This window comes from Peromyscus eremicus, chromosome 11, assembly GCF_949786415.1.
Source record: "Peromyscus eremicus chromosome 11, PerEre_H2_v1, whole genome shotgun sequence".
NCBI lineage: Eukaryota > Metazoa > Chordata > Mammalia > Rodentia > Cricetidae > Peromyscus > Peromyscus eremicus.
The window spans coordinates 25,720,945-25,744,993 of NC_081427.1; the positions used below are offsets into that span (position 1 = coordinate 25,720,945).

At 45.5% G+C, this 24,049-nt stretch overlaps 1 long non-coding RNA gene across 1 annotated transcript; it reads left to right on the forward strand.

Annotated features, from left to right (window-relative positions):
* Window positions 1–4,046: 4,046 nt before the first annotated feature.
* Window positions 4,047–21,449, forward strand: LOC131921666 (uncharacterized). Its single transcript, XR_009382056.1, has 2 exons — window positions 4,047–4,672; window positions 21,078–21,449. It is a non-coding gene; the product is annotated as an uncharacterized LOC131921666 (long non-coding RNA).
* Window positions 21,450–24,049: the final 2,600 nt, after the last annotated feature.

The window sequence follows — 24,049 nt, forward strand, 5'->3', positions numbered from 1 at the left end:
TTTATATTGAATGGAAATCATTTGCATATGTAACAAACATCTAGCTTCACAGATCTGGACTCTAGTAATAATAATTAATAAATTGAACAGAAGTACATTCTCCAGGAGAAATATGTTTGGGTGGGCTTGCCACACAATGCTCATGCATGACATTGAAAGGACTTGTGGAGAGGTCAGCCGGGTGGTGGTGGTGGTGGTGGTGGTGGTGGTGGTGGTGGTGGTGCACGCCTTTAATCCCAGCGCTTGGGAGGCAGAGCCAGGTGAATCTCCATGAGTTTGAGGCTATAATATTATTATTATTTGCTATAATAATAAGCTTTGGACATTAAACATAATGAGCAAGTAGTCAAATTGGAGCTTGGTTTGCACATCTGTTACCCAAGAGCAAGGGACTAGATGTTTACCTCATCATTGTTCCTTCAGAGCATCGCCCTTTGTCCCAGCATCCAGTCCCTCAAGAGCCAGCCAGTGTTTTGCCTTCTCTGAAGTCTGCCCAGAGTTCACTCCTTATTAGGCAAACTTATATGTGTAACCCATAGTTATCAGGATGAGCAGCCTGGTGGCCACAAGCCTACAATCTTCGCCCTCGGGAAGCAGAGGCAGGAGGAGCAGGAGTTTCAGGCTAGCCTGGTCTACATAAGACCTTGTCTCAAAAAAAAAAAAAAAACCCAACAAGTACAGACTAGGGATGTGACTAAGTTGGAAGAGTGCTTGCCTAGCATGCACAAAGCCCTGCCTTCCTTTCTCAGAACATCATGCAGCAGGGCATGGTGTTACAGGTCTGTAATCCTCAAGAGGTTCTGGTGAGTGGAACAGGAGTTCAAGGTCATCTTTGGCTACCTAGTGAATGTAAAGCCAACCTGAAATAAGTTAGGTCCTGTCTGAAACAAACAAGCAATCAAACAATCCAAACAGTAATAACAATAACAGCAAAGATACTGTTATTGCCGTTGGAGATGTTTTCCCCCTGAGATTAGGGTATCTGTTTGTACCAAGACACCCCTGAGTTTCCAGACCTTTTCCTTTTTTCTTTTTTTTGTAACTATACATGGAACTCCAACTGGGGATTTCCAGAAATAACCGATGTAGGGTGGGAAGGGGAATTTGAAGGTGGGGGCTCAGTTCCTGCAGTCAGAACGTGAATACTAGGGGTCCGGGGGAAGCCAGCAGAAAAGGAAAGATGACCTCATTTGTACTCTGGCCAGCGAGCCCAGCTGCATGCCAGCTAGACAGGTATCAGAGCCATCTTCTCCCAGCTCTGGCTCCCCTGAGATGCTACCCTGGAAATCAGGTCCTCCGGCCCACTTCCCACATAGGCCGGTTCTCTAAATTTAGAACTTGCACTCTTCAGGTAGAGAGCTAACTTTGAGGCTGAAGCGCTAACCAGGGACTCTGGGAAGAAAAGCATTTTTTCAAAGCAAATAATGACCCAAGCCAAGCAGAACACAGTCCCTTTAGCACATCAGAGGGGCTGGCTTTGCAAGTGGCATCTTGCCAGGGAATTAACACAAAACAAATCCCTTACAGCCCTGAGGCACTAGAGGGGAGTTTCAGAAAGCATCAGCCTGGGAGGGCTGTGCAAGGGCTTACAGGAATTGCTTCACTTGCACTTTGATGTTGGCGCTCAGCTGAGCCGGTGCTGCTGGGAAAGGGATCAGAGTGTTACATCAGGAAGGGACCGTGGAGACACGCCACGGAGGAGTCCAAGGCACGAGAAGATTAAAGCCTTTCCCCAAAGGCTTGCAGTGGAGAACTCGGAGAAGGATCCAGGTCTCTTGTTTCCAGGTGTTTCCAACCCTTATACCTTATAGATGAGCGAGGCGGGGACTCGACACCCACATGCACTCGCTCCTTGGGTGACAGAGCCCTATTTCTGGGGTAGAGCTGAAGCATCAGCCAGCAACTAGCAGGAGGAGATAAATGTGGTCCCCGTGCATGGGAGCAGCATGTGACAGTCAGCCAGCGTGGCAAGATGTGTCAGCACAGGAACAATTAAAAGCAGTGCCATGGCAACCAGCCTTCACTCTGGGCCTAGACAGCATTGGTAATTGCAGGCGCCGTTCAAGATGGTTCCTCATCCTCTGAGAAGCCTGCAGATGAGAGGCTCTGAAATACACCACACAGAGAACACAGCCACGAGCAGACTCCATCTCCTTCACCAAGGGCTGGGGTTTTCAGCATAACTCACAGGAGAGAGAAACCCAGCAGTCAGTCTTGGGAATTCCCCAGAATTACCGTGCCTGTCGTAAAGATTGGTTTTGCTTCCCCTCGGAGCGGTGTGCTGCTTCCACGTCCCCTGAGCGCTAATGATCCCACAAGAGGCTCAGAGGGAGCCGAAGGGGAAGAACTCCTTCCTCTTCCCTCCCTCCCTTCCTCTTCCTTTCCCTTTTCATTATTTGATGCAGGGTCTCACAGCTGTCCTGGAACTTACTATGTAGCTCAGGCTGACCTCACACTCACAGAAATCCTCCAGCCTCAGTCTCTCTCGTGCTGAAATTACAGGTGTGACCACCATGTCCAGCGTGTCCCTTTTTTGCATATTGCAGGCTCTACTGCTACCCACCACCACCACTACCACCAATAAATAAATAACAAACAAACAAATAATGCTAATAATAATACAATGATAAGTCTTCAGCCAATGGCAAGGGAGCAGGTGAAGGTGTGGCGTGAGTTCAGCTTTATCAGCAGGATTCATTACTGTGCTTGGCTGCCTGATGCTGCCCTGATTTGAACTCCGATGACTATACACTCTTTCCTGGAGCACAGACCACTTGCTGTCCATAATATTTGCTCCCCTGCTTCTTTATTGCTAGTTTTACTTTTGAGTCAGGGCCTCACTGTATAGCCCAGGCTGTTCTTGAACTCAGGATCCTTCCGCTTCGATTCTTCGAGCCCCGGGTTTACAAGTGTGTATCAGCATGCCCAACCTCTCTCTTGTTTAATGTTTTTCCTTTAAATATCTCTTTGGGCATCTTGCAGTACAGACTTCCAGCAGCTTCCCTGAGAAGCAGATGTGGTGCTGTGATCAGGCTGACCGTAGTGTGAGTGAAGGTGCAGCCTTCTGGGGTGTGCTCTTGGCTCCACCCTCCCCTCTGCTGGGGGGCTGGCTGGCAGTTGGAGTGACGTCATCTTGTTACGAAAGGATGAAGACAGCATCACAGGAATAGCGGAGCAAATAGACATGCTTCTTTCACTTTAAAGAAATTGCTACTTATTTTGTCACTACTTTAAAAACAAGAAAATGTAAGGCATCCAATATGCCAGCTCAAAGAAACCTAGTTTGAGTAAAACTCCTTTTTTTTAATCAGGCTGTGGTGGGGGGTCAAACCACTGAACCACACTGCCAGCTTCTGGCAATTCTTGCCACACCGCTGCTCTACCAGCTATCGTTGTCGTTGTTGTTGTTGTTGCAGCAGAGTTGGGGTTCTGTTGTGTGCAGTGGCTCACCTCTGAAGTCTCAGCACGTGGGAAGCTGAGGCAGGAGGACTGCCGCAAGTTTGAGGTCAGCCTAGGCTACACAGTGAGTTTCAAGCCAGTCTGAGCTACAGAGTTAGATCCCGTCTTACCTCCCTGCCGAAAGAGGGGCAATGTTAAGTAAAGAAGCAGCTTATTAAGCAAAGGAAAATGTGGAAGTTATTAAGAAAATAATGGTAGCGTTCACTAAATGCAAGAGGTGGGCATGAACTCTCAAGACGTGGTTTGGGATCTTGGATCGCTCACCTTATGAACACATTTTAATCGAGGGGAGGATCATTCATGATGAAGGTAGGAAAAAGTGGGGAATGCCGGGAACGGGTTGGGATTTTTCCCAGATTGGGGTCTGCGCCTCTTTTGCATCCTTACCTAGGGTTTTCTGGATGAGCAGGGGTTTTGTTAGATTCGTGATGTAGAGAAGCCAGTATAATGAAGCAAAGGACAGTTAATGGTTGTCACGGCCATGCTGGTCCCAGCTGGTTTGGGATGCTCCTGTGTCGTCACTGTTTGAGTGGTCACGTGGTGTCTTACTGCACCGCGGGCCTGTGTTGCATCAGCCTCCAGCCACTGTGTAGCTTGCCTCTTTTTTTTCCTCTGCGCATCTAGCCAAGCTCATTCCTTCCCCAACCTCTAGGGACGTCTGGCTCTTAATCTTTAGGGCTGAAGACGACCAAAGATCCATTTTCCATAAACATTCACAGCTGACGGTGGGCTCATGCGCTGGCCCACTGAGGGGAGTTGGAGGTGCTGCAAAGCCGTGATGTTGGGAAGGAGAGAAGCTTAGTAGGCCCGTCATTTAGTATGGGACTGTTGAGGCCTAGAAGATACAGATTCTTACAAGAAGGTTGAAAACATAGGCACCCAATATAAGGAGATGAATTGTGGTTACCAGGGGCTTAAGAAAAGCAGACTTGGTAAGGAAACTTGATTCCACAAACAGTGTTTGGGTCTCAGCAGGTAAAAGAGTTCAGAATCTTTGACCTAAAATAAGAATAATTATTATAAATTACGGAGGATGCTAGAATCAGTTAGCTCTTTTGTTTTCTGGGAAGACCGTTTCTGGTGTCATTTTGTACAGACTTTATAATAGCTGGTAGAGTGCTGTCCTGGCTAGGCATTTGTCAACGGGATATAAGCTAGATACCTGGGAAGAGGAAGCTCAGCTGAGAACATGCCTCCTTCAGATTGCCTATAGGTAAGTCTGTTGGGCATTTTCTTGATTAGTGATTGCTGTGGGGGCTGGGGTGGGGAGCAGGGGAGGAAGCCCGTTGTGGGTGGTGCGGTTCCTGATAGGCGGACCTGGGTCAGCCAGGCGCTGGTGGCTCACGCCTTTAATCTCAGCACTCAGGAGCCAGAGGGAGGCAGATCGCTGTAAATTCGGGGCCAGCCTGGGCTACAGCACAAGTGCTGGGAAAAGCCAAGGCTACACAGTGAAATTCTGTCTCGAAAAACAACAGTAACAACAAAATAAGAAAGCAGGTTAAGCAAATCACTCGGGTCAAGCCAGTAAGCAGAGTTCCTCCACAGCTTCTGCTTAAGTTCCTGCCTCAAGTTCCTGCTCTGACTTCCTTCAGTGATGGACTGGGACCCAGGATGTATAAACCAAATAAATCCTTTCCTTCTCAGGTTGCTTGTGGTCGTGGTGTTTACCACATCTAAATAAGGCAAGCTCTCAGAGTCTATTTGTAGGTGGAATCTAACTCTTTGTATTACCACACACTACAGTATGTGCTGGTTGTACTTTCCTGCTGGGCATTTAAGACCATAGACATGGACAAAATTAACCTTTGTTTTTTCAACTATCAAAGTTAGTTGAGGTTCCTTGGGAGTTGCTTTTAGGGACTTAACTTGGAGACTCTTTTCCCGTTTTTCTTCTATCCATTGTGTTACTTTCTGGGATGACTCAGGGTCTTGCTGACCAGTGGCTTCCCTTTGACACACTGGGAAACATTCATTTCTCTCATTAGAGAATGCATAGAGGTTATAGCCCCAAATCTAGGGCATCTATAGCTTCTTTGATTGGGGAAATCGGTCATTTACTAGAGTTGTGGCATCATTCTGGAGAGACTGGTTGCCCTTGGATGCTGCGGGCCGCAGGAATATATCATAAGAACTCAGCTGGTTATGGCAAAGTCACTATCTGGAGGAATCAGGGAATTCCTCCAGAGGAAGCCAAATCCCAAGGAGTTTTTGGTGTTACTTGGCTTGTTATATATCAGCTGTATTCTGTTATGAAAGTCATGTGTGCCTTCATAGTTTTCCCAGTTGACGTTTCCCCAAGAAGGGCTAACAGTGTGGACTGATCACTCTCTGGACATACACATTCCAGGTATTTGGAGAACAGCTTCAGGAAAGGTTTTCTCTGGAATCAGATATCTCCCTTGGTCACTTTCAAGGACTAGCAGTAATAACAGTCCACATGCAAGTCCCCTGATTTAAGGTAAATTCCACAAGGAGACACTACCTAGGTCAGGTGGACGTTAAGTAATAGCTTTACACAATTCAGCTCGGACCCTCCTTTCTTATAGCCTTACTAACTTTATAGACCGCTAACTCCTTACCTAACCACTTCTAGGAATATTTAGATAACCTTCTGTGCTGACAGCTATGCTCAGCCAGAACCCCAGTTCAAGCCTCCTTGTAATTATCATCATTGGCAGCATCCGGCCAGGTCCATCCCCAGATGGAGGAAAGTACCTTATCAGAGACACCTCCGTACTTTCTAAGAACAGACTTAAGCATCCAGGCTACCCATTTGAGAAGGCCTGGTGGATATGCCAATTAAGCTTTACTTCCTCCTTTCCCAAACCTTACCTCTGGTTCCAGATCTCCCTTTAACTATCACCAGAGGCATCTAGCTGTATACAGGTTGCCTAGCGACTGAGCACACTTTCCCCCACCCTGCAGAAAAACGGCAGATAGCTTGGACAGATAGGAGCCACAGGAAAAAAGAAGACAGTTTTATTTTCTCCCATTGACCTAGCAACTTACAGATTCTTAACATTTTCTACTAATCACGTTTAAGACTATAGTTGAGCACATAAGATTCCCTCTTCTTAGATATTACCCAAATTTAGCCTTTAGTTAATTTATTTCCCCATTGGTCACTTCCCTTTGGGGTTGCAAATGATAATTAACGGTTATTGCCTCCCTGTGTGATTCTTATCACCCCTCCGTTTGACCCTGGAAGCCTGGCTTTATATACCAGGACTTCCAGGGCACGGGGAGACGGAGAAGAGAAAAGAGAATGGAAGAACTAGATGGGTAAGAACTTGAGAGGAACAAACTGAGATGGGGAAGAATTAGATTGAAGGGCTAGAGGAGAGCACCAGAGGAACGAGATGGAAGATGAGGAAGAGTCAGATGGGGAAGTACTAGCTGGGTAAGAACAAGATGAAAAGGACCTAGATGAGGCAGAGTTAAGACAAGAGAATTAAGATAGAACTTAGAGGAAGCAGTAGATAAATATAGAGAGAAATCAGCCAAGAAAGGAGCTAGACATGAGAACAGAACTGAAGCTGGGTATAAAGGATGTTATGCCAGAGGAATTAAAGCAAGTGGACTATAGATCTCGGTGTGCTGAGATTCTATTTCCTGAAAATAGTCCTCGCCATTAGTAGTTCTCTCTCCTGAGCCCCTGGGATGTATAATATTAAGGCTGGTCCCTCTAATATTATACAAGACTTGGAGTCTTAGCTGACCTTACAGGCCAAGATTCAAAATATCAACTAGCTTCTTCATTCCTTTACCTTATTTGGCTTTGACCCAGAAGGCCAGTTTCACCATTTGTGGTGATTTGAATGTAATTGGCCCCTATAAGCTCATAGGGAGTGGCACTGGTAGGTGTGGCTTTGATGGAGTAGGTGTGGCCTTGTTGGAGGAAGTGTGTCACTGTGGGGGCAGGCTTTGGTGTCTCATATATGCTTAAGATACCACCCAGTGTGAGTCCACTTCCTGTTGCCTTCTGATCAAGATGTAGCCAGCACCATGACTTCCTGCCATGCCGCTGTGCTCCTTGCCATGATGATAATGAACTAAACCTCTGAAACTGTAAGCTGCCACTTCAATTAAATGTTTTCCTTTATAAGAGTTGCCATGGTCCTGGTGTCTCTTCACAGCAGTAGAAACCCTAAGACACCAGTCAATAACACTTCAGCAGGTCCCAGACCCCAAAGAAAAATGTCAGTGGTAATGGGAGATGGAGCTAACTGTTGTCAGTTGTACAGCATAAGGAGGCATGTTCAAAGACCTCCACTCAGGTAATGCTATGATCATGGCTTATGCTTCAGAAAAGAATTCCAGAATGAACCTATGAGATCCTTAGCTTCATTTATTTATTTTTAAAGATTTATTTATTATCTATACAGTGTTCTGCCTACAGGGGAGAAGAGGGCACCAGATCTCATTACAGATGGTTGTGAGCCACCATGTGGTTGCTGGGAATTGAACTCAGGACCTCTGGAAGAACAGCCAGTGCTCTTAACCGCTGAGCCATCTCTCCAGCCTTGATCCTTAGCTTTAATCATCAAGTTGACACACAGCCTAGAATTGACTGGTAAACAAGTCTCAATGAGGGATTGCCTACATTGAGTTGGCTCGTAGCCATGTCTGTGGGGATTATCTTAAGTTAACAGATGTGGGATGGCCCAGCTCACTGTGAGTGGCACTGTTCCCTAGGCAGGGGTGGGGAAGGAGGGGGTGGTTCTGAACTGTGTAAGAGCAGAGAAATCCAGTTGAGCACAGGCAAGCTGAACAAGGACACATTCATTTTGCTCTGCCCTTGACTGAATGAGATGTGTGTCTTAGGCTCTTGCAGGGGTGTCTTCACCACAAGGATGGACTATTTATTACCTGGAATTGCAAGCTAAAATACATCCTTTTCTCCCCTAAGTTGCTGTTTGTAGGGTATTTTAGTCAGAGTAACAGAAATGGAACTAGAAATCAGAAGGAAGCAAAGTTGGGGCTATTTTGTAAAGAGGGAGTTGTTTTACTTTTTGGTTTTTTGAGACAAGGTTTCTCTGTGTAGCCCTGGCTGTCCTAGAACTTGCTCTGTAGATCAGGCTGGCCTTGAACTCACAGAGATCTGCCTGCTTCTGTCTCCCGAGTGCTGGGGTTAAAGGTGTGCACTACCATTGCTCAGCAAAGAAGGAAGTTATTAAGTAAAGGAAACTGATAGGTTTATTAAGAAAAGGGCTGTAGTACACAGTCAAGGCTCCTCAAGAAAGAGTCACATAAAAAATAAAAATAAAAAATAGGGTTAGTGATGGCTGGCAAAAGTGCTTTCCTGAGGGCCTGGAGACCTGACTTCTGTCCTTGGATCTCACGAGGTGGCAGTTGTACAGTTGTACAGTGATTCCCTAGAGTTATTCTCTGGATACTCACATATACACACATACACACAGACAGAGAGACAGAGACTGGGCCTAGCATGGGCTCTTGAAACCTCAAAGCCCCCTCCCCCTAGTGATACCTCCTCCAACAAGGCCACACCCCCTAATCCTTCCCAAACACTAACTGGGGACCAAGCCTTCAAACATATGAGCCTATGGGGAGCCATTCTCATTTAGCCCACCATAATAAATGACTACAAGCTTGTCTTCTAACTTCTGACCCCCCTCCAGGATTCTGAAATCAGTTGCACTGGGGTAGACTCAGTTGGCAGGGCTCTTCTTTTCTGGAAGCTCTGGAGCAGAGTCTGCTTTCTTGGCTGTGTTAGCTTTGGGAGGCCATCTGGCTTCCTTGTCTGTGACTCCTTCCTTGAGTCATCCTGGCCTCTTGCTTCCACCATCAGATGGCTCCTACGGCTCCAGTCAGATCTGTCTCCTTCTCAGGAGGATGCTTGTGATTACAGTTTAGACCTTACAGATGACTCAGGATAATCTCATCTCAAGATCTTTAACTCCAGCACGGACGGTGATGTCCCTTCTGCCATATAAGGTTAAGAACGGGAGGTTTTGGTATTTAGGATGTGGATATCAGCCTGCCGAGGTTAAGAAACTTTTATTCTCTTCTTCTCCACACCACTGGATGTGGTTTTAAAGATCATTCGTGCACACAGAGCTCTTTCATTCTGCTGTCTTCTGTGAAAGTAGTCATGTTGATTAAAAAAAATATTCTAAGTATCAGCTTGTGGATGACAGAAAAGACATTATTTGCATGTTGGTATATTTGTATGTGTATAAAATACCAAACACAATGTCCCACAGATTTGTATGAAACACATGCTCATAAAGGACAATGTGTGACAATCAAGTTGTCCTTTCATTATTAAGTGTCCTTTCCATCACCTTTGTGCCTGACTATACCACGGAAGCATGGAGTTACACATAGGTGTACAAAATGAGCCCCAGTGCCAAGGAGACCTTGGATAATTGTGTGAGAGAGACAGCCAGTGTAAGTGAAAAGTACTGTGGGGTGATGCTCAGAGAGAATTGTGGATGCAAAGGGCTGTTAAGCTTCCGGAAGTAGGAATCAGGAAATGACCTACCAGAGAATTCACGGCTATCTGATTAGCTCCCCTTTTTTCACCTCACAGTTTCTTCCAACTCTGCCTTTTCTCTCTTCTCTGTCCACATGACCGAAGCCAGCCTCCTTAGACTTCGGACTCCCTTACAGTTGGCAGTCCCTCTCCAGTGTGGTGAGGTCACACTCACGTAGGTACTACAGCCAGAGCAGCTGGGCTGGTAAGGCAAGAGGCCCTCACACACCTCTCTCAGAAATGATGTAAGGGAAGGGGAAGTGGGGCTGGCTGAGGCCGTGGTTGTGACTTGAGTCATTTGTGTTAACTGTTGGTAGTCACTTTCAGGTGGCTTCTTCTACTCCTTTGCTGGGTTTGTGAGAGAGAAGAGCCCCCTGTTCTCCTCAGAGAGCCGTGGAGCAGGCTGACATAGGGATTCACAACAGTGGTGGGGCATGGTGCTGGTACCAGGACAGACCCTGCTGCTTTTTAGACCTAGTGGGGGGAGTGTCTGCCCAGAAATAACAGACTGGCAAACGTAAGAGGGACTTTACCCATGGACATGCTTCTGTCTTGGTCTGTGGGCTCTCGCTTCAGGAAGGAAGAGGTACATGGCCTCTAAGAGGCCAGTGTTAACTCCTTGAAACTCACTTATACTACATTAAGTTATCCACTTTAATGTAATAGTTCTTAGAACTTTCTCTCTCTCCCACCTCTCTGCTCTCCTCTCTGCTCTCTCTCCTCTCTCTCTCTCTCTCTCTCTCTCTCTCTCTCTCTCTCTCTCTCTCTCTCTCTCTCTCTCTCTCCATCCTTCTCCTCTTTTGGTTTCTCTGTGTTTTTAAGCTTTCTAACTGTCCTGGAACTTGTTCTACAGACCTCACTGGTCTCAAACTCAGAGACCCAGCAGCCTTTGCCTCCCAAGTTTTGGGACTAAAGTTATGTGCCACCATTTCTGGCAATTTTTAAAACTTTTAAAAATAGGAATTAGTGTTGTTTGTTTTTACTCTTTAGGGGGGCTCACTACCCAGCTCTGAAATAAATCACACACAGAGGCTTATTCTTAATTATAAATGCCTGGCCTTAGCTTGGTTTGTTTCTAGCCAGCTTTTCTTAACTTTAAATTATCCCATTTACCTTTTGCCTCTGGGCTTTTACCTTTTTCTATTTCTATATATCTTTCTTTCTTACTCTGTTGCTGGTTGTGTGGCTGGATCGCTGGCCCCTAGAGTCCTCCTCTCCTTGTTCTCTTGCTTTTTCTTCTTCTCCTCCCAGATTTCTCCTATTTATTCTCCCTGCCTGCCAGCCCCTCCTGTCCTTTCTCCTGCCTCGCTATTGGCCGCTTGCTCTTTATTACACTATCAGGTGTTTTAGGCACAGTAACACAGCTTCACAGAGTTAAACAAATGCAACATAAAAGAATGCAACACATCTTTGCATCATTAAACAAATGTTCCAGAGCATAAACAGATGTAACAGATCTTAAAATAATATTCTACCACAAATTAGTTTCTGTGGGGCTGACATTTCAGGTTGTAGGGATCCTGAGTCTAGGAATGCTGAATGTGATCATTGAGAAGGTTTGGGAGGTAGAAGTGAAGGCACCGCCTGTCCAAGTCCAGTTCTCGCTACTGAACAAGGAAAAGGGCAAAAAGATGGAGGCTTGGTGGAACATGCCCGAGATTCTAGCACCAAGAAGACCAAGGCAGAGTGTGATTTAACCTGGGCATTTAGTGAAACCCTGTCTTAAAATCTCAGAAAATTATTTTTTATAGTTCTGGGAGCTGAGAGTTCCATGGGGCCACCTTTGGTGAGCACCTTCTGCCTGGAGGGGACTCTGTAGGGTACCATGTAGTGGGATAGAGAGAACTTGCTGATATGAGTCTCTGTCTAAGAAGCCATTAATATGACCATTAGGGCCCTACCCTCAGGAACTCATCTAGTCCTACTTACCTCCCAAAGACCTTAGCTCCAAATACCATGAATATCGGACTTTGGGAACTAAGTTTCTTAGTGAATTTTGGAAGAGCCAATGAGCCAGACCATAACACTTTTTTTTTTTTAAATTTCAAAGATTTATTTAAAGATTATGGTAGTGGTAGTAATTATGGTAGTGGAGCTGATTGTGGTGATGCATATAGTAGTGACTGTGGTAGTGATTGGGTAGTGGTGGTAATCGTGGTGGTATTAGTGATTGTAGTGATTTATGGTGATGACTGTGGTGGTGGTGGTCATTAGTGATGATTGTGGTTATGATGATAATGGTTGTGTTGGGAGCGAAGGCCTATTTGTATCTTTAAGTCTTGTATCCATGAAGGCACCTGCCAGGACTGCCCCCACATTGCAGTTCATCAAGGTTGCTCCTTGGGTGACCCTCATCTCTGTCAACAGTGCTTTGGGTTGCATGGCCTTTCCTCTGCTTCTGTGCTATTCTGGAGGCGTGTCTGCTCTAAAGCAATCCCAGCACAGAGCTGCAGCCTGCAGACTTCCTTGTTGCTCCTGCTGCTGCCTCTCCCGTTACTCACCACAGAGCAAGTTTTAAGTTGTATCTGACCGTAGAGCTACGAAGAACTCTGGTATTCGGAAGCTGAAATGGTAGAGTTCTACCTGCCTGCCTGTCTCCAGCTCTTTTAGTCTCCTTTAGTTTCCAAATGGCAGTGGACACAGAATGGTTTATCTGCTGGAAAATGAGCAATAGGAGAAAAAGAAATAGCATGAAAATAGTTAGTCAAGGATATTATGCTGTGTGCACATACATGGGAACTTTATGTCATCTGCCTGGAACTAATTGTTAGAACTTCCGGAATCATAACCATCTGTGGCCTTTCGAAAACCACAGCCCAAGTCAATTGGTCCAGAGCATTCTAGGCAATCCTTAGGCACACTAACGCTCGAGGGCTCCGTAGTCCCAGCTTCAGCTGAATTGCTTATTGCGTTTAATACTGAACAGGTCTTGTTCTCAAGCTGCTTCAGAGCACATTGACGTGCATTCAAGTGATGCAGGTGAATGGTGGGAACCATTGTTCATGGCTGACTCTAGTGATGCTGTGGCTTTCGGTTGGAGGGCCATGACTGTGGTGGCAAAGTCTGTGTTGATGTTCTTTGTGTACCTGCAAGGCTGTCTTGAAAGGGCTTAAGTTCCCGGTGCCAATGGTTTGCATGCTCTGGATTGGAACCTGCAGGCTCCCCACCACATCTCTTGTGTTTTTTGTTTGTTTGTTTTGTTTTTGAGACAGGGTTTCTCTGTGTAGCTTTGCGCCTTTCCTGGAATTCACTTTGTAGCCCAGGCTGGCCTCAAACTCACAGAGATCCACCTGCCTCTGCCTCTCGAGTGCTGAGATTAAAGGCGTGCACCACCACTACCCGGCTCTCATGGGTTCTTGATAAGGCTCTACCTAGGGCTCATCCCGACTTCCCAGGCTTGTCTCCTCCTTATGCCCTCTCACCTGGCCCCTCTATACTCTCCTCTACTCCGCACTCCTACCCTAATAAAGGGGATCTCTATTCCCATCACCTGGGCTTGTCACCCTGTGGATCTGCTCAAACCGTAGAGAAAGCATTGAGTATCTGTAGATTTTGATTTGCTGAGATGAGAAAGTCCTCTTTGCTCCTCAGAGAAGGGGGTGCGTGAGACTTGAACAAGTATGTAAAGGTGGTTGGGGAGCTCTTTTTTCTCTTTAGTACACCATTAGAACTTCCAACACTGTATTACCTCCCTATAATATCCTTGACCTTGGGGGAAGGACTGAGGCTGTGAAGACAGCTGGCACTGATAGAGGTGGAGAGATACAGGGAACTCGATTCTTGCCTGCATGGAATTTGCTCGTCCTCCAGTGCTTGGAGGAGTGCCTGTGGAGTGTGGGTGGGAGTCCGTTAAGAGTGGTGAGACTCTTCTCTCTGGCCTGAAGAACTTCTGACGTCCAGACTAGCGTGCCTCTAACCCCCATTAGCTAAAAATGAGAAATCAGGCCCAAAGTAGAGGACTGCCCCGAAGTCCCCTTCCAACATGGATGGTTAGTCATCAGTCACGTTGCAAGCTCTTGTCAGCCTAAATGACAGAGAGTGTCTCTCCACAAGAACGGGCTTAATGGGAAAGAGCAGCGAGCAGCGATGCCATGGCAACCGTGGGCACACTCAGGGAAGCAGAGAGAAGCAAGGATTTCTGAAGGGAAAATGGGGAGGACATGCGTTGTTTTGAGCTGAAGAGAACATTGATTCTGGACTTATTGTGGGAACTGACGTCAGTTCAATGATGGACAGTGTACCAGGCAATTGTTTTTTATGTTTTCGTGACCCAAGTAGCAAGGTACAGTTTGTAAAGTCCTTTGTAAAGGTCCTGATTGCAGGCCTGAGTTCTGATTAGAGCCCTTTGGTGGGCCTTTGTGATGGTTCTTATCAAAGCCTGTGTGCAGAAGGGCCCTCCTTTCTCTGTCTCCTGACTCTTTTGTTGGAGATTGGAAAAAGAATGACAACATGTTGGTATGGGCAACGTTCACAGTCTAATCGGGGAGCCAGCAGCAGCGGGATCAATGGCAATGAATTTAGAAAGAGATTCCTGGCTGTGGGGTTGCTGAAATGTGGCTGTGGTTCAGGGTGAAATCTCCCCAGCCTCGGAAGGTAGCCATAGACAGATCTATTCCTGTGGCGGTGCCTTTCTGAACAGAGTCACAGTAAGTGAATCTGTAGAAAGGGCTGCTAGCATCATCAGGGGAGATGTAACAGTGACGCAAATCCCACCCAAGAGTCTGATCCAGAAAGGCCTGGTGAATGTGTGTGTGTGTGTGTGTGTGTGTGTGTGTGTGTGTGTGTGTTTGCATACAAATGTGTAGCACTTTTTTTTCTAGTGAACTATATTTTAATATATCCTTAGTGCAATTTTTACTTAGTCATTTTGGGAAGCAACACCTTAGCAGAGCAGGTGTTGAGAGCATCTTAGTTTGGCAGAATTTCTTCAGTGTATTGGGAAAAAAACCCATTCACTTGTAAATACTTATTGAGCAACTACTCTATGGCACACATGTATTGTTCTAAGCCCTGGGTAGAGAGTGTGAATAAGACTGGCAGGGTCTTCATGGAGCTCCAAAGTAGTCGAAATAGTTTAAAAGGAGGAGTAGAGCTTTCTGGATCTTAAGATTCGGTTGTTTGGTTCCCAGTGCTCTGGTTGCTACAGAATTCTGCAGCACAGATTGGGAACCCCTGATCTTAGGGTCCTGGGTGCAGGTGAAATAAAGCCAGCACAGGCTTTTTAGGTTTCTCATTGATAAAATGGGAACAGAGATGCCCACCTCACGTCTCATCATGAGTTGCAAAAACAAACAACAACAATGAAAACCTCCGCGTATAAATCGTGGACTCCAGGGCTCGGCATGCAGCTTTGTTTTCTGTTTATTTCACGATGGGTTCCAGTTACTTAGCTTTGGTTGGGGTTAAATTGGAGACAATATGACACGTCTGGAGAGGCCTTGAAAAATGGACCCGAGGCTCAAACGGGATAATAAAGAACATGAAACAAAGAACCAAGAAGAGGCTCTGCCACCTCCCCAGCATAAGAGCTGCAGGTGTACAGTGGACAGCTGCGCTGGGAGTTCCTCAAAAAGCTAAACAGGGCTCACCATATGACTCAGTAATTCCACCTCTAGGCATGCACCCGAGAGAGTCAGGAACATACATTACACTAAAACCTATATATAAAAGAATACATCATCCTAGCACAAAGGTCAAAAGTAGAAACAACCCAACTCCATCTCAACTGATGAATGAAGTTCTCTCTCTCTCTCTCTCTCTCTCTCTCTCTCTCTCTCTCTCTCTCTCTCTCTGTATGTGTGTTTGTGTTTGTGTGTGTGTATGTGTGTATGTGTGTGTGTGTGTGTGTGAGAGAGAGAGAGAGAGAGAGAGAGAAATTTTCAAAAGTAAATATAGTAGAATATTACTCAGCTATAAAAAGGAATAAAGCCTTGACCATGCAATAGCATGGATAGACCTGAAGACATAAATGGAGAAGTCAGACAGAAAAAAACAAAAACAAAAACAAAACACCTATTTATGGTGTCACTTATACAGAATGTCTAGAATAAGACAATATGTAGAGTCAAATTAGATTAGTATGGTATAAACAGGGTATGGTAGGGCATACCTGTAAACCCAGCACTCAGGAGGTAGAGGCAGGAGGATAGAAGGTTAAGGTTATCCTCAACTACATAGTAAGTTAGAGGCCAGCCTGAGCTACCAGAGACCCTGTCTCAAAAAGACAAAGGGTAAATTTTATACAGTCTATGAACTAAGAAAATGCTCCCAGCCTACCGTCTCAATTGGCACCTGCTTACACTGCAGAGAGAGAGCAGATGGCTTCAGATGACAGATCCTGTCGCCTGAGACTCCCTTTCAGCCTTCTGGGGACCCAGAAGAATGCTGCAGCTCTGTGCGAAGAAGAGGAGGAGGCAGCAAACGAAACAGTGTTTGTTATAGGGCTACATTGTTTTCGTATGTTTCTGTCTCAGCCACAGAGATGGCTTGGTAGTTTTCAAATAATCGGGTTTGTGGTTCTTTGCCTCGGTTCTAGAAGCCCCACCAGGCTTTTCATGGAGCGGGTGGGTGGTCTTGAAGTGGTTTGGGGTGGTCCACTGCCCCAAGACCCCACGGCTTTGAGTGGGTGCAGCTCCTTGAACAAGCGCTCCAGGCTCCTGTTGGCTTACTGTTTTCAGGAGGAGCAAAGTGAATCTGCGCTCTGTGTGAAATGTGTTAGGACAGAAGGTGTTTTCAAACCTGAGAAGTGCATGGCTGGGGAGGGATGCCTGCCAGAGAGTGAATCGCACTTCACTCTCCGGCTCACTTCAGCCTCAGGTTTCCTCTCTGAATGGTCCTGACTATATGCCACCCTACAGAATGTGTCTTCGTCACTTCTGAACGGCCACATATGTTCTGCCGCACATTTGGGATTACCGCATCAGGTTTTCAAAACCGATTCTAAAAAATCATTTTTTTTTTAAAGTTTGCCTTTAGCATTTTGCAAGAAGCCCTCTCACCAGCTGTTTGTTTATACCATCTTGTGGTTGTTTTTGCACATTATCAATGAATAGTGAGTAATTACATCATTACCAGGGAAGCAGCGAGTTGAATTTCCCTGCAGGGTGTTTCTAGGGGGAATGCTGTACCAGGTCTATTCTTAGAGCTCTGTGGTTAGACACTTTATGTCTCCAGGGAGAGACGGGTCTTCAGGCTAGCTGCTAAAGCCCCACACTTTTGGATCCTCACGGCAGGCACTGAGCCTGAGGATTTCTAAGTCTCCTGGGACAGAGGCTGAAGGTTGCAAAGATGACCTATTTGAACTTTTTTTCCTACAGCATTCCAGACCCCAGGCAGTCTCTTCTTCCTTCCACATATTTTACTTTAAAACATTGACATATACGAAGTATACATGTGTATGAAGTACGAGGAGTGGTCTAATACATGTACCCATGGCTTGATGTTCAAAGCTTTCTCTCCCAGCATTTATCATTTCTTCGTGGAGAGCACCCAGCATCCCTTCTTCTGGGTATACTGCACATCATCATTTGTTGTAGACCCTACCTGTGCAGTAACACATCTTTCTCCTGCGTGTAGCTTGGTGCTCCCTTGATCATCCTTTACTCGTCATCCCCACATGACTCCTTGCACTCATTAGCAGCTACACTTATTCCCTATCCTCTTCGACCCTTGGTGGTCACTAATCTATTGGGTTTCTCTGTAGATTTGCCTCCTCTGGATTTTTCATACAGGCATAGCCATATAATTGTGGGTTTTTGTTCTGGCTTCTTTCACTTAGTGTAATATTTTCAAGATGGGTGCATAGAACAACACACATCATTGCACTCATTAATTCCTCTCTAAATTAAATTAGACAAAATATATATCATGTAAAGTTCATCATCTAAATTAGTCTTAACTATATGGCTCAGTGTGCCTTAGTATATTTAGTACATGCATGTTTTCTACTAACCAAGCTCCAACTCCTTCATCTTGCAAAACTAAAATGATATCCCTTAATGTACTTCTTATCACCCCCCACCCCCTGAATGTGGAGCCCAGGTGGATGATGGGTGTCTTCTTTTATTTTCTACATCATTTTTTTTGAAGCACAGTCTCTCGCTGAACATTGAGCTCAGGGCTTCAACTAGACCAGCAGTGAGCCTCTGAGACTCACCTGTCTCTGCACTCCCAGCTCCCGATGACAGATGCACCAGCTGAACTTGGCTTTTACGTGGGTGCTGGGCATTTAAACAACAGCTCTTATGCTTGTACAAGGCTTTACACACTGAGCTATCTCCCTGGCCCCTCTCCTCAGACCTCTTGGCTGTGTCTACGATTCTGACTATCCGAGATGGCCACTTAACTAATTTAGTGTATGCGTGGCCATGCCACAGTACGTGTGTTGAGCTCCGAGTTCAATCTACTAGCGTCCTCCTCTCTTTCCAACATGTGGATCTCAGTTCATCAGGCTTGGAAGCAAGCGCTGTTATCCTCTGAGACATGTCAGTGGCTTATTTGGCTTTTGGTGACTGGCTTATTTCATATAATATGCTGTCGAGGTTTTATTTATATGGTAGCATATATCAGAATTCCCTTTTAAGGCTGAGTAATACTTCCCTATCTATATTTCAAATCAACCCATCCATAAGTAGACACTGGGACTGTTTTCACCTTTTGGCTGCAGTGAATAACACTGCAGTGAGGGCACTCACATTCTGCTTAGGTCCCGACTTTCAGCTCTTTCAGGTATATGCCTAGCAGTGGGATGGCTGGATGACACAGTATTTCTGTTTTTAATTTCGGGGGAACCACCTTGTTTCCTGTCAGCTACACTATTTTACATTCTCATCAACAGTATATGGAGTTCTAGTTTCTCCCAGCTGTCTCGAACACTTGTTATTTTCTGTTTTGCTTTTGTGTTATGGATAGCAGCTCTCCTAACTAGTGTGAGATGGCTTTCATTCATTCCTAATTGACATTGGACATATTGCGTTAGGTGGGTAGAGAGGGACCTGCCAAGGAAGAAAGATGCAGACAAGATATTAGACACAGTCCGTGCTCCAATACTACAATCTGTCTGGGGAAGTAAGATCATATTTGAGCTCCAACAGTCATACATGGAAGTGCCATGTGCTTGGCGTTGTGCTGAGTGCCCAGTGTATTTCTCTCCTTCAATCCTTCCAACACTGGCCTGGGATATGAGCGCCATCTCATCTAACAGGACAGGGAAGTGGTCACTTTGGTGATTCACTGAGTCTCTCTAGCCAGAGTTGTAAGTTCAGCAATCTCTTACTGCGAAGCCTAGGTGTTCCTTACTAGGCACAGGATGAGATTAGTCAGACATCGCAGGGCTGGAGGAGCCAGCCTGGCCTTTAGAGATAAGGGCCAAGCTTCCAAGGCCCTCATTTGGAAAAGTGGTCACCTGGACCATTTTTACCCCATTATTTAGAGTGATGTATCTCACCAGCCTCAGGAGAACTAAGAATTTGGACCATCAGGTCTTGTCAAATATCAAAAAGGTTGGACACCCTTGATTAGAGTGAGAACTGAATCTACTAGCGGAAGGAACAGAGCATTCTCATGATTCCTCTTCGTTGTTTCCATTGCTGTTTTAAGAGAAGGGGAGGGGCCCGTAGGCCACCAGCTTGTGTTGTTTGTGTGAGCATACAAAGTGATGGGGTCCATTCTGGCATCTTCATACACAGGCGTCGTCATCTTTGGTCTCATTAATGACTCTCGCGTTCACCCCCTGCTCTGGCTGTCTCCTTCCTCCCTTCTTCACACTCCCAGCTTGTGTCTGATCCGATGTCGATGTTGTAGAGCTAGGAGTGGGGAGACCAGGAAGCCCGACCTCCTTGACATATCCTCCTCTTCTTTGTGTTGGGGTTGTACCACCGTTGACTATTGGTCTTTGTGTTGGGATTGTACCACCGTTGACTATTGGTCTTTGTGTTGGGGGTCGTATCACCGTTGACTATTGGTCTTTGCTGTGGGATGGTCTGTATGTCAAGTGTGTTGCTGATTGGTCAATAAATAAAACACTGATTGGCCAGTGGCCAGGCAGGAAGTACAGGTGGGACTAACAGAGAGGAGAATTAAGGCAACAGGAAGGGAAAGAGAATCACTGCCAGCCGCCACCATGACAAGCAGCATGTGAAGATGCTGGTAAGCCATGCGCCACGTGGCAAGGTATAGATTTATAGAAATTGATTAATTTAAGCTGTAAGAACAGTTAGCAAGAAGCCTGCCACGGCCATACAGTTTGTAACCAATATAACTCTCTGTGTTTACTTGGTTGGGTCTGAGTGGCTGTGGGACTGGCAGGTGAGAGATTTGTCCTGACTGTGGGCCAGGCAGGAAAACTTTAGCTACAGGTCTTTGTGTTGGGGTCGTACCACCGTTGACTATTGGTCTTTGTGTTGGGGTCCTACCACCATTGACTATTGATGCGGAAGTCTCCCTTTGTCTGAGGTGTTGCTTCCAGGGTTTCACCTACCTGTGGACAACTGTAGTCTTAAGATACCAAGAGGAAAATTCTAGACATAAACAATTTGTAAGATTCTTTCTGTTTTCCATGTATTGATTGATTGGTGTGTGTGTGTGTGTGTGTGTGTGTGTGTGTGTGTGTGTGTGTGTGTAGGTCACAGGACAACGTGTAGTGGTTGGCCCTTTCCTATCATCTGTGGGTTCCAAAGATTGTATTCAGGTCACCAGACTTGGCAATCAGGTTGTCAGGCTTGGTGACAAGTGACTTTACCACATGAGCCATCTAGCCTGGTCATTGCCACCCCCCACTTTTTTTTTTTTTTTTTTTTTGTCTCTTTATATAGCCCTGACTGGCTCTAAGCTTGCCATGTAGGTCAGGATGATTTTAAACTTGAGGTGGCCCTCCTGCCTCTACCTCTGGTGTGCTGAGATTATTGTAGTGTACGAGTGTGGACAGCTTAATATCTTATAAATTTAAAATAACTCTTATTGTAATATTTTCTTATAACCTTTTTATTTAATCAATAATTATCACTAATCTCTCTCTTTTCTGAATTTATAAATTAGAAACTCTACCATAGGGATGTGTATCTAAGAAAAACAGTAAACAAACGCTGGAAAAACAAACTGGTTTTCCTCTGTTCTCACTCCACAGTCAGCACAGAAGAACTTGGTGACCTCAAAAGCCATGGGGGATTTATCCCCAGAAGTAAGCAAACAATTCCACAGCAGTGAACACCAGCTGCATGTCCTAAAGCCTAATAGACTCCTGACTCTGTCACCTGGAGCTATGCCCTAAAAGGAAAAGACACGAAGACAGTAACCGATGAGAACTGACCGCCATCAGCCATCTCCTTTATGCGTTCTGTCTGTCCTGTTGAGACTGTCCCCTGATGAGTTCTTCCCCCTTCTGTTCTTCCAGTCTCCTTGTTTGTGTCTTGCTCAACAAAATGTTCACTTGAGGCAAAGGAAATTAAAATATGTCACTTCCTGTGGGAGCCCACAGAGGCTTCCTAGTGAGAACTTACTCAGGGTCAGACGATCTGAACTTCCTTTACCCAGCAGGGCTGCATAAGGGGATGATTTGACCACAGGCATGTTTACCAGGTGTTTGGAAGGGTCTACACTTGGCTGTATGGTGTACTTTGATCTTGCAAGGGGGAGGTCTTTTGCCTCTCCCCTTGGCATATTATAAAAAGCCCCTTTGAATAAAGGATGAGGCTGTTGGGTATTGATCCAGGCCCTCCCGAAGCTATCCTGTGTCTCTGTCTTTCTTCTCTTTGTCTAGGTCTCTCTTTATATCTGTCATTTCTTAATTCCTCTCTCCTCCACCTAAGAACCCTTCAAAAGGTTGGAGATGGACTTCCACAGACTCTCACAACTTCAAAAGTATGCCCCCTTGCCTTAAAAAAATCTATTCTTGCTAAAGCAAAGTGAAGCAAATCTCCCCCTTACCCACTCTGTGTGAGAATAGTGTACTTTCCCTTTTCCTGGACAGCTCTAGGCTCTTATCACCCCAGAGAAGAGCCAGAGGGCTCCACAGTCAAACCTTACCCTATAGGCATCTTCTCTTCATTCACCTCCCCACGGTTCCCCACCACTGGAAACTGAAAAACTCTTTTCTTTGGCCCGTCTTTTCTCTACAAATTTACTGCTCGTTTTTAAAGATGCCAGAGTTCTTTAGCACTGCTAAAGAGAAATTAAGACTTCTCTTTAGAAATTGAGATTTCTTCAGCGTGACTTGTGCTGTCCACGTTAATAACTTGTTAATGTTTCTCTTCATAATTGTCTTTAGTTGTGGATAGTCCCACATCTATAGAGAAAAATTGCCTGTCCTCCTGACAAAATGAAGTTCTGTGGAACTCTCTCTTGATATATATAATATATATATGATATATATATATATATATATATCATATATATGTGTGTAGGTCAGAGGACAACTTATATTGGTAAACATATGAATACTTGGCTATAGTTAGTAAAGAAATACATATTATCCCTATGAACATATAAATCTCCGTGTGTAATTTTTTTCTCTCCCTTTGAGCCATTTTTCCCCTTCTTTGGTCGGCCATCACAAAGGCAGTCTGAGATAAATCCTAGCAGGGATCCCATTTCCCTGCAGCAGGATTACCTTTGGTGGGGAGTGCGATGGAATTACAGATGCAAAGAAAAGGGGGCACCCATTGTAAATTTGCCAAGAGCTCTTTCCTGGGGAAGAAAATCAGAGCCTATTGGGCAAACAGCCCATTAGGTGTGTTTTCTCTTCACATGCTTCTGTAGGCTCGAGTGAAGACACAGAGCTTGAAGCTGTAGCGGCCATCTTGTGACCACTAGGAACGCCCCTGAAACTCCTGCCTCTCATGTATCACCTCCACTGTCACCACCCTCCGTGAGTGCAGGGCATTTACTGGAATTAGTGAACCTACGTCACACATGACAATCTCCCTAAATACAGCGTTTTCATTCAGCTCGCTCTTGGTGCTATTCACCTGTGTATTGTGAAGCCATATGTCCCACCAATACAGCGTCATACGCAGACATTGCAGTGCCCTAAAAATCCTTGTGCTGTACTGTGGCTGTTACACATCTGTCCCTTGAAACACTTAAATATTATTGATTTTTGTACTATCTCCGTAATTTAAGGTTTTTGTGTTCCAGGCTCTTTAGAGTGCCGGTAACGATCAACAATACTTAAACCTTTACCTGCCCCTTGCTGAATTCATCATCACTGAATCATTCCTCCATTAGATTTGAAATCACTTGCAGCAGGGATACAGTCTGTAGTTTCTTTGTTGTGTTCACAAATACCAAAATGTTGTCAGTTTGGCTGTGGGTGGGGCACCCTGTAATCAGACCCTGCTGTATAGTGGGCAAATGGGAAGAAAGAACTTTAGAGCCAGAATGGAACATACAGCGTTGGCTCGCTGGGTCCAGTCTTCTCATTTTCTATAGAGAAACAGGCAGGGTGCTTAATATTTGTTAGTGAGCAATGTAGTGCCTCGCTCCTGTCTAGCCAGCTCTCCATTATATCGGACTTTCTTATCTTGGCTGTTGGGCCCAACTCAGGACCTTTCCAGAACAGCTCCAGGCTCCTCACATGAATGCTTACAGTGACTTGTGTTGTGGATCCACCCGGAGGACCTACTCTCCGCCACCAAGTAGCAGCAAAGATCAGCGGGACACCCTGTAGGAGGGGCTCACGCTTGTATTTTCTGACATCTGAGAAGGAAACCAGGGGTTCCAGCAGAGCTGGAGTTTGAGCCAGATGGGAGTGAAGAAACACACAGAAGGCAGACACTACCATCTCTCCAGGGGGTCTGTAAGTCCAGACCACCACAATGTGCTCCGCAGGGGCGGTTGCCCATATCTCAGCCCCAACTCAGACTTAGTCCTCGTCTATTAGATAGGTGTGTAGGACTACTGTGACAGTTGATTCCACCTGCTTAATCCTCAGCTATTGCTATGATGCTACTGTTTTCAGATGTGATTAGCATTAAAATCAGTAGACTCTAAGGGAAGCAGCTCACCATCCATAGTGTGGGCAGGCCTCACCCAATCCTTCCAAGACCTTAAAAAAAATAAAAAATAAAAAGAAGCAGGAAGTCTGCCTTGCTGACCACT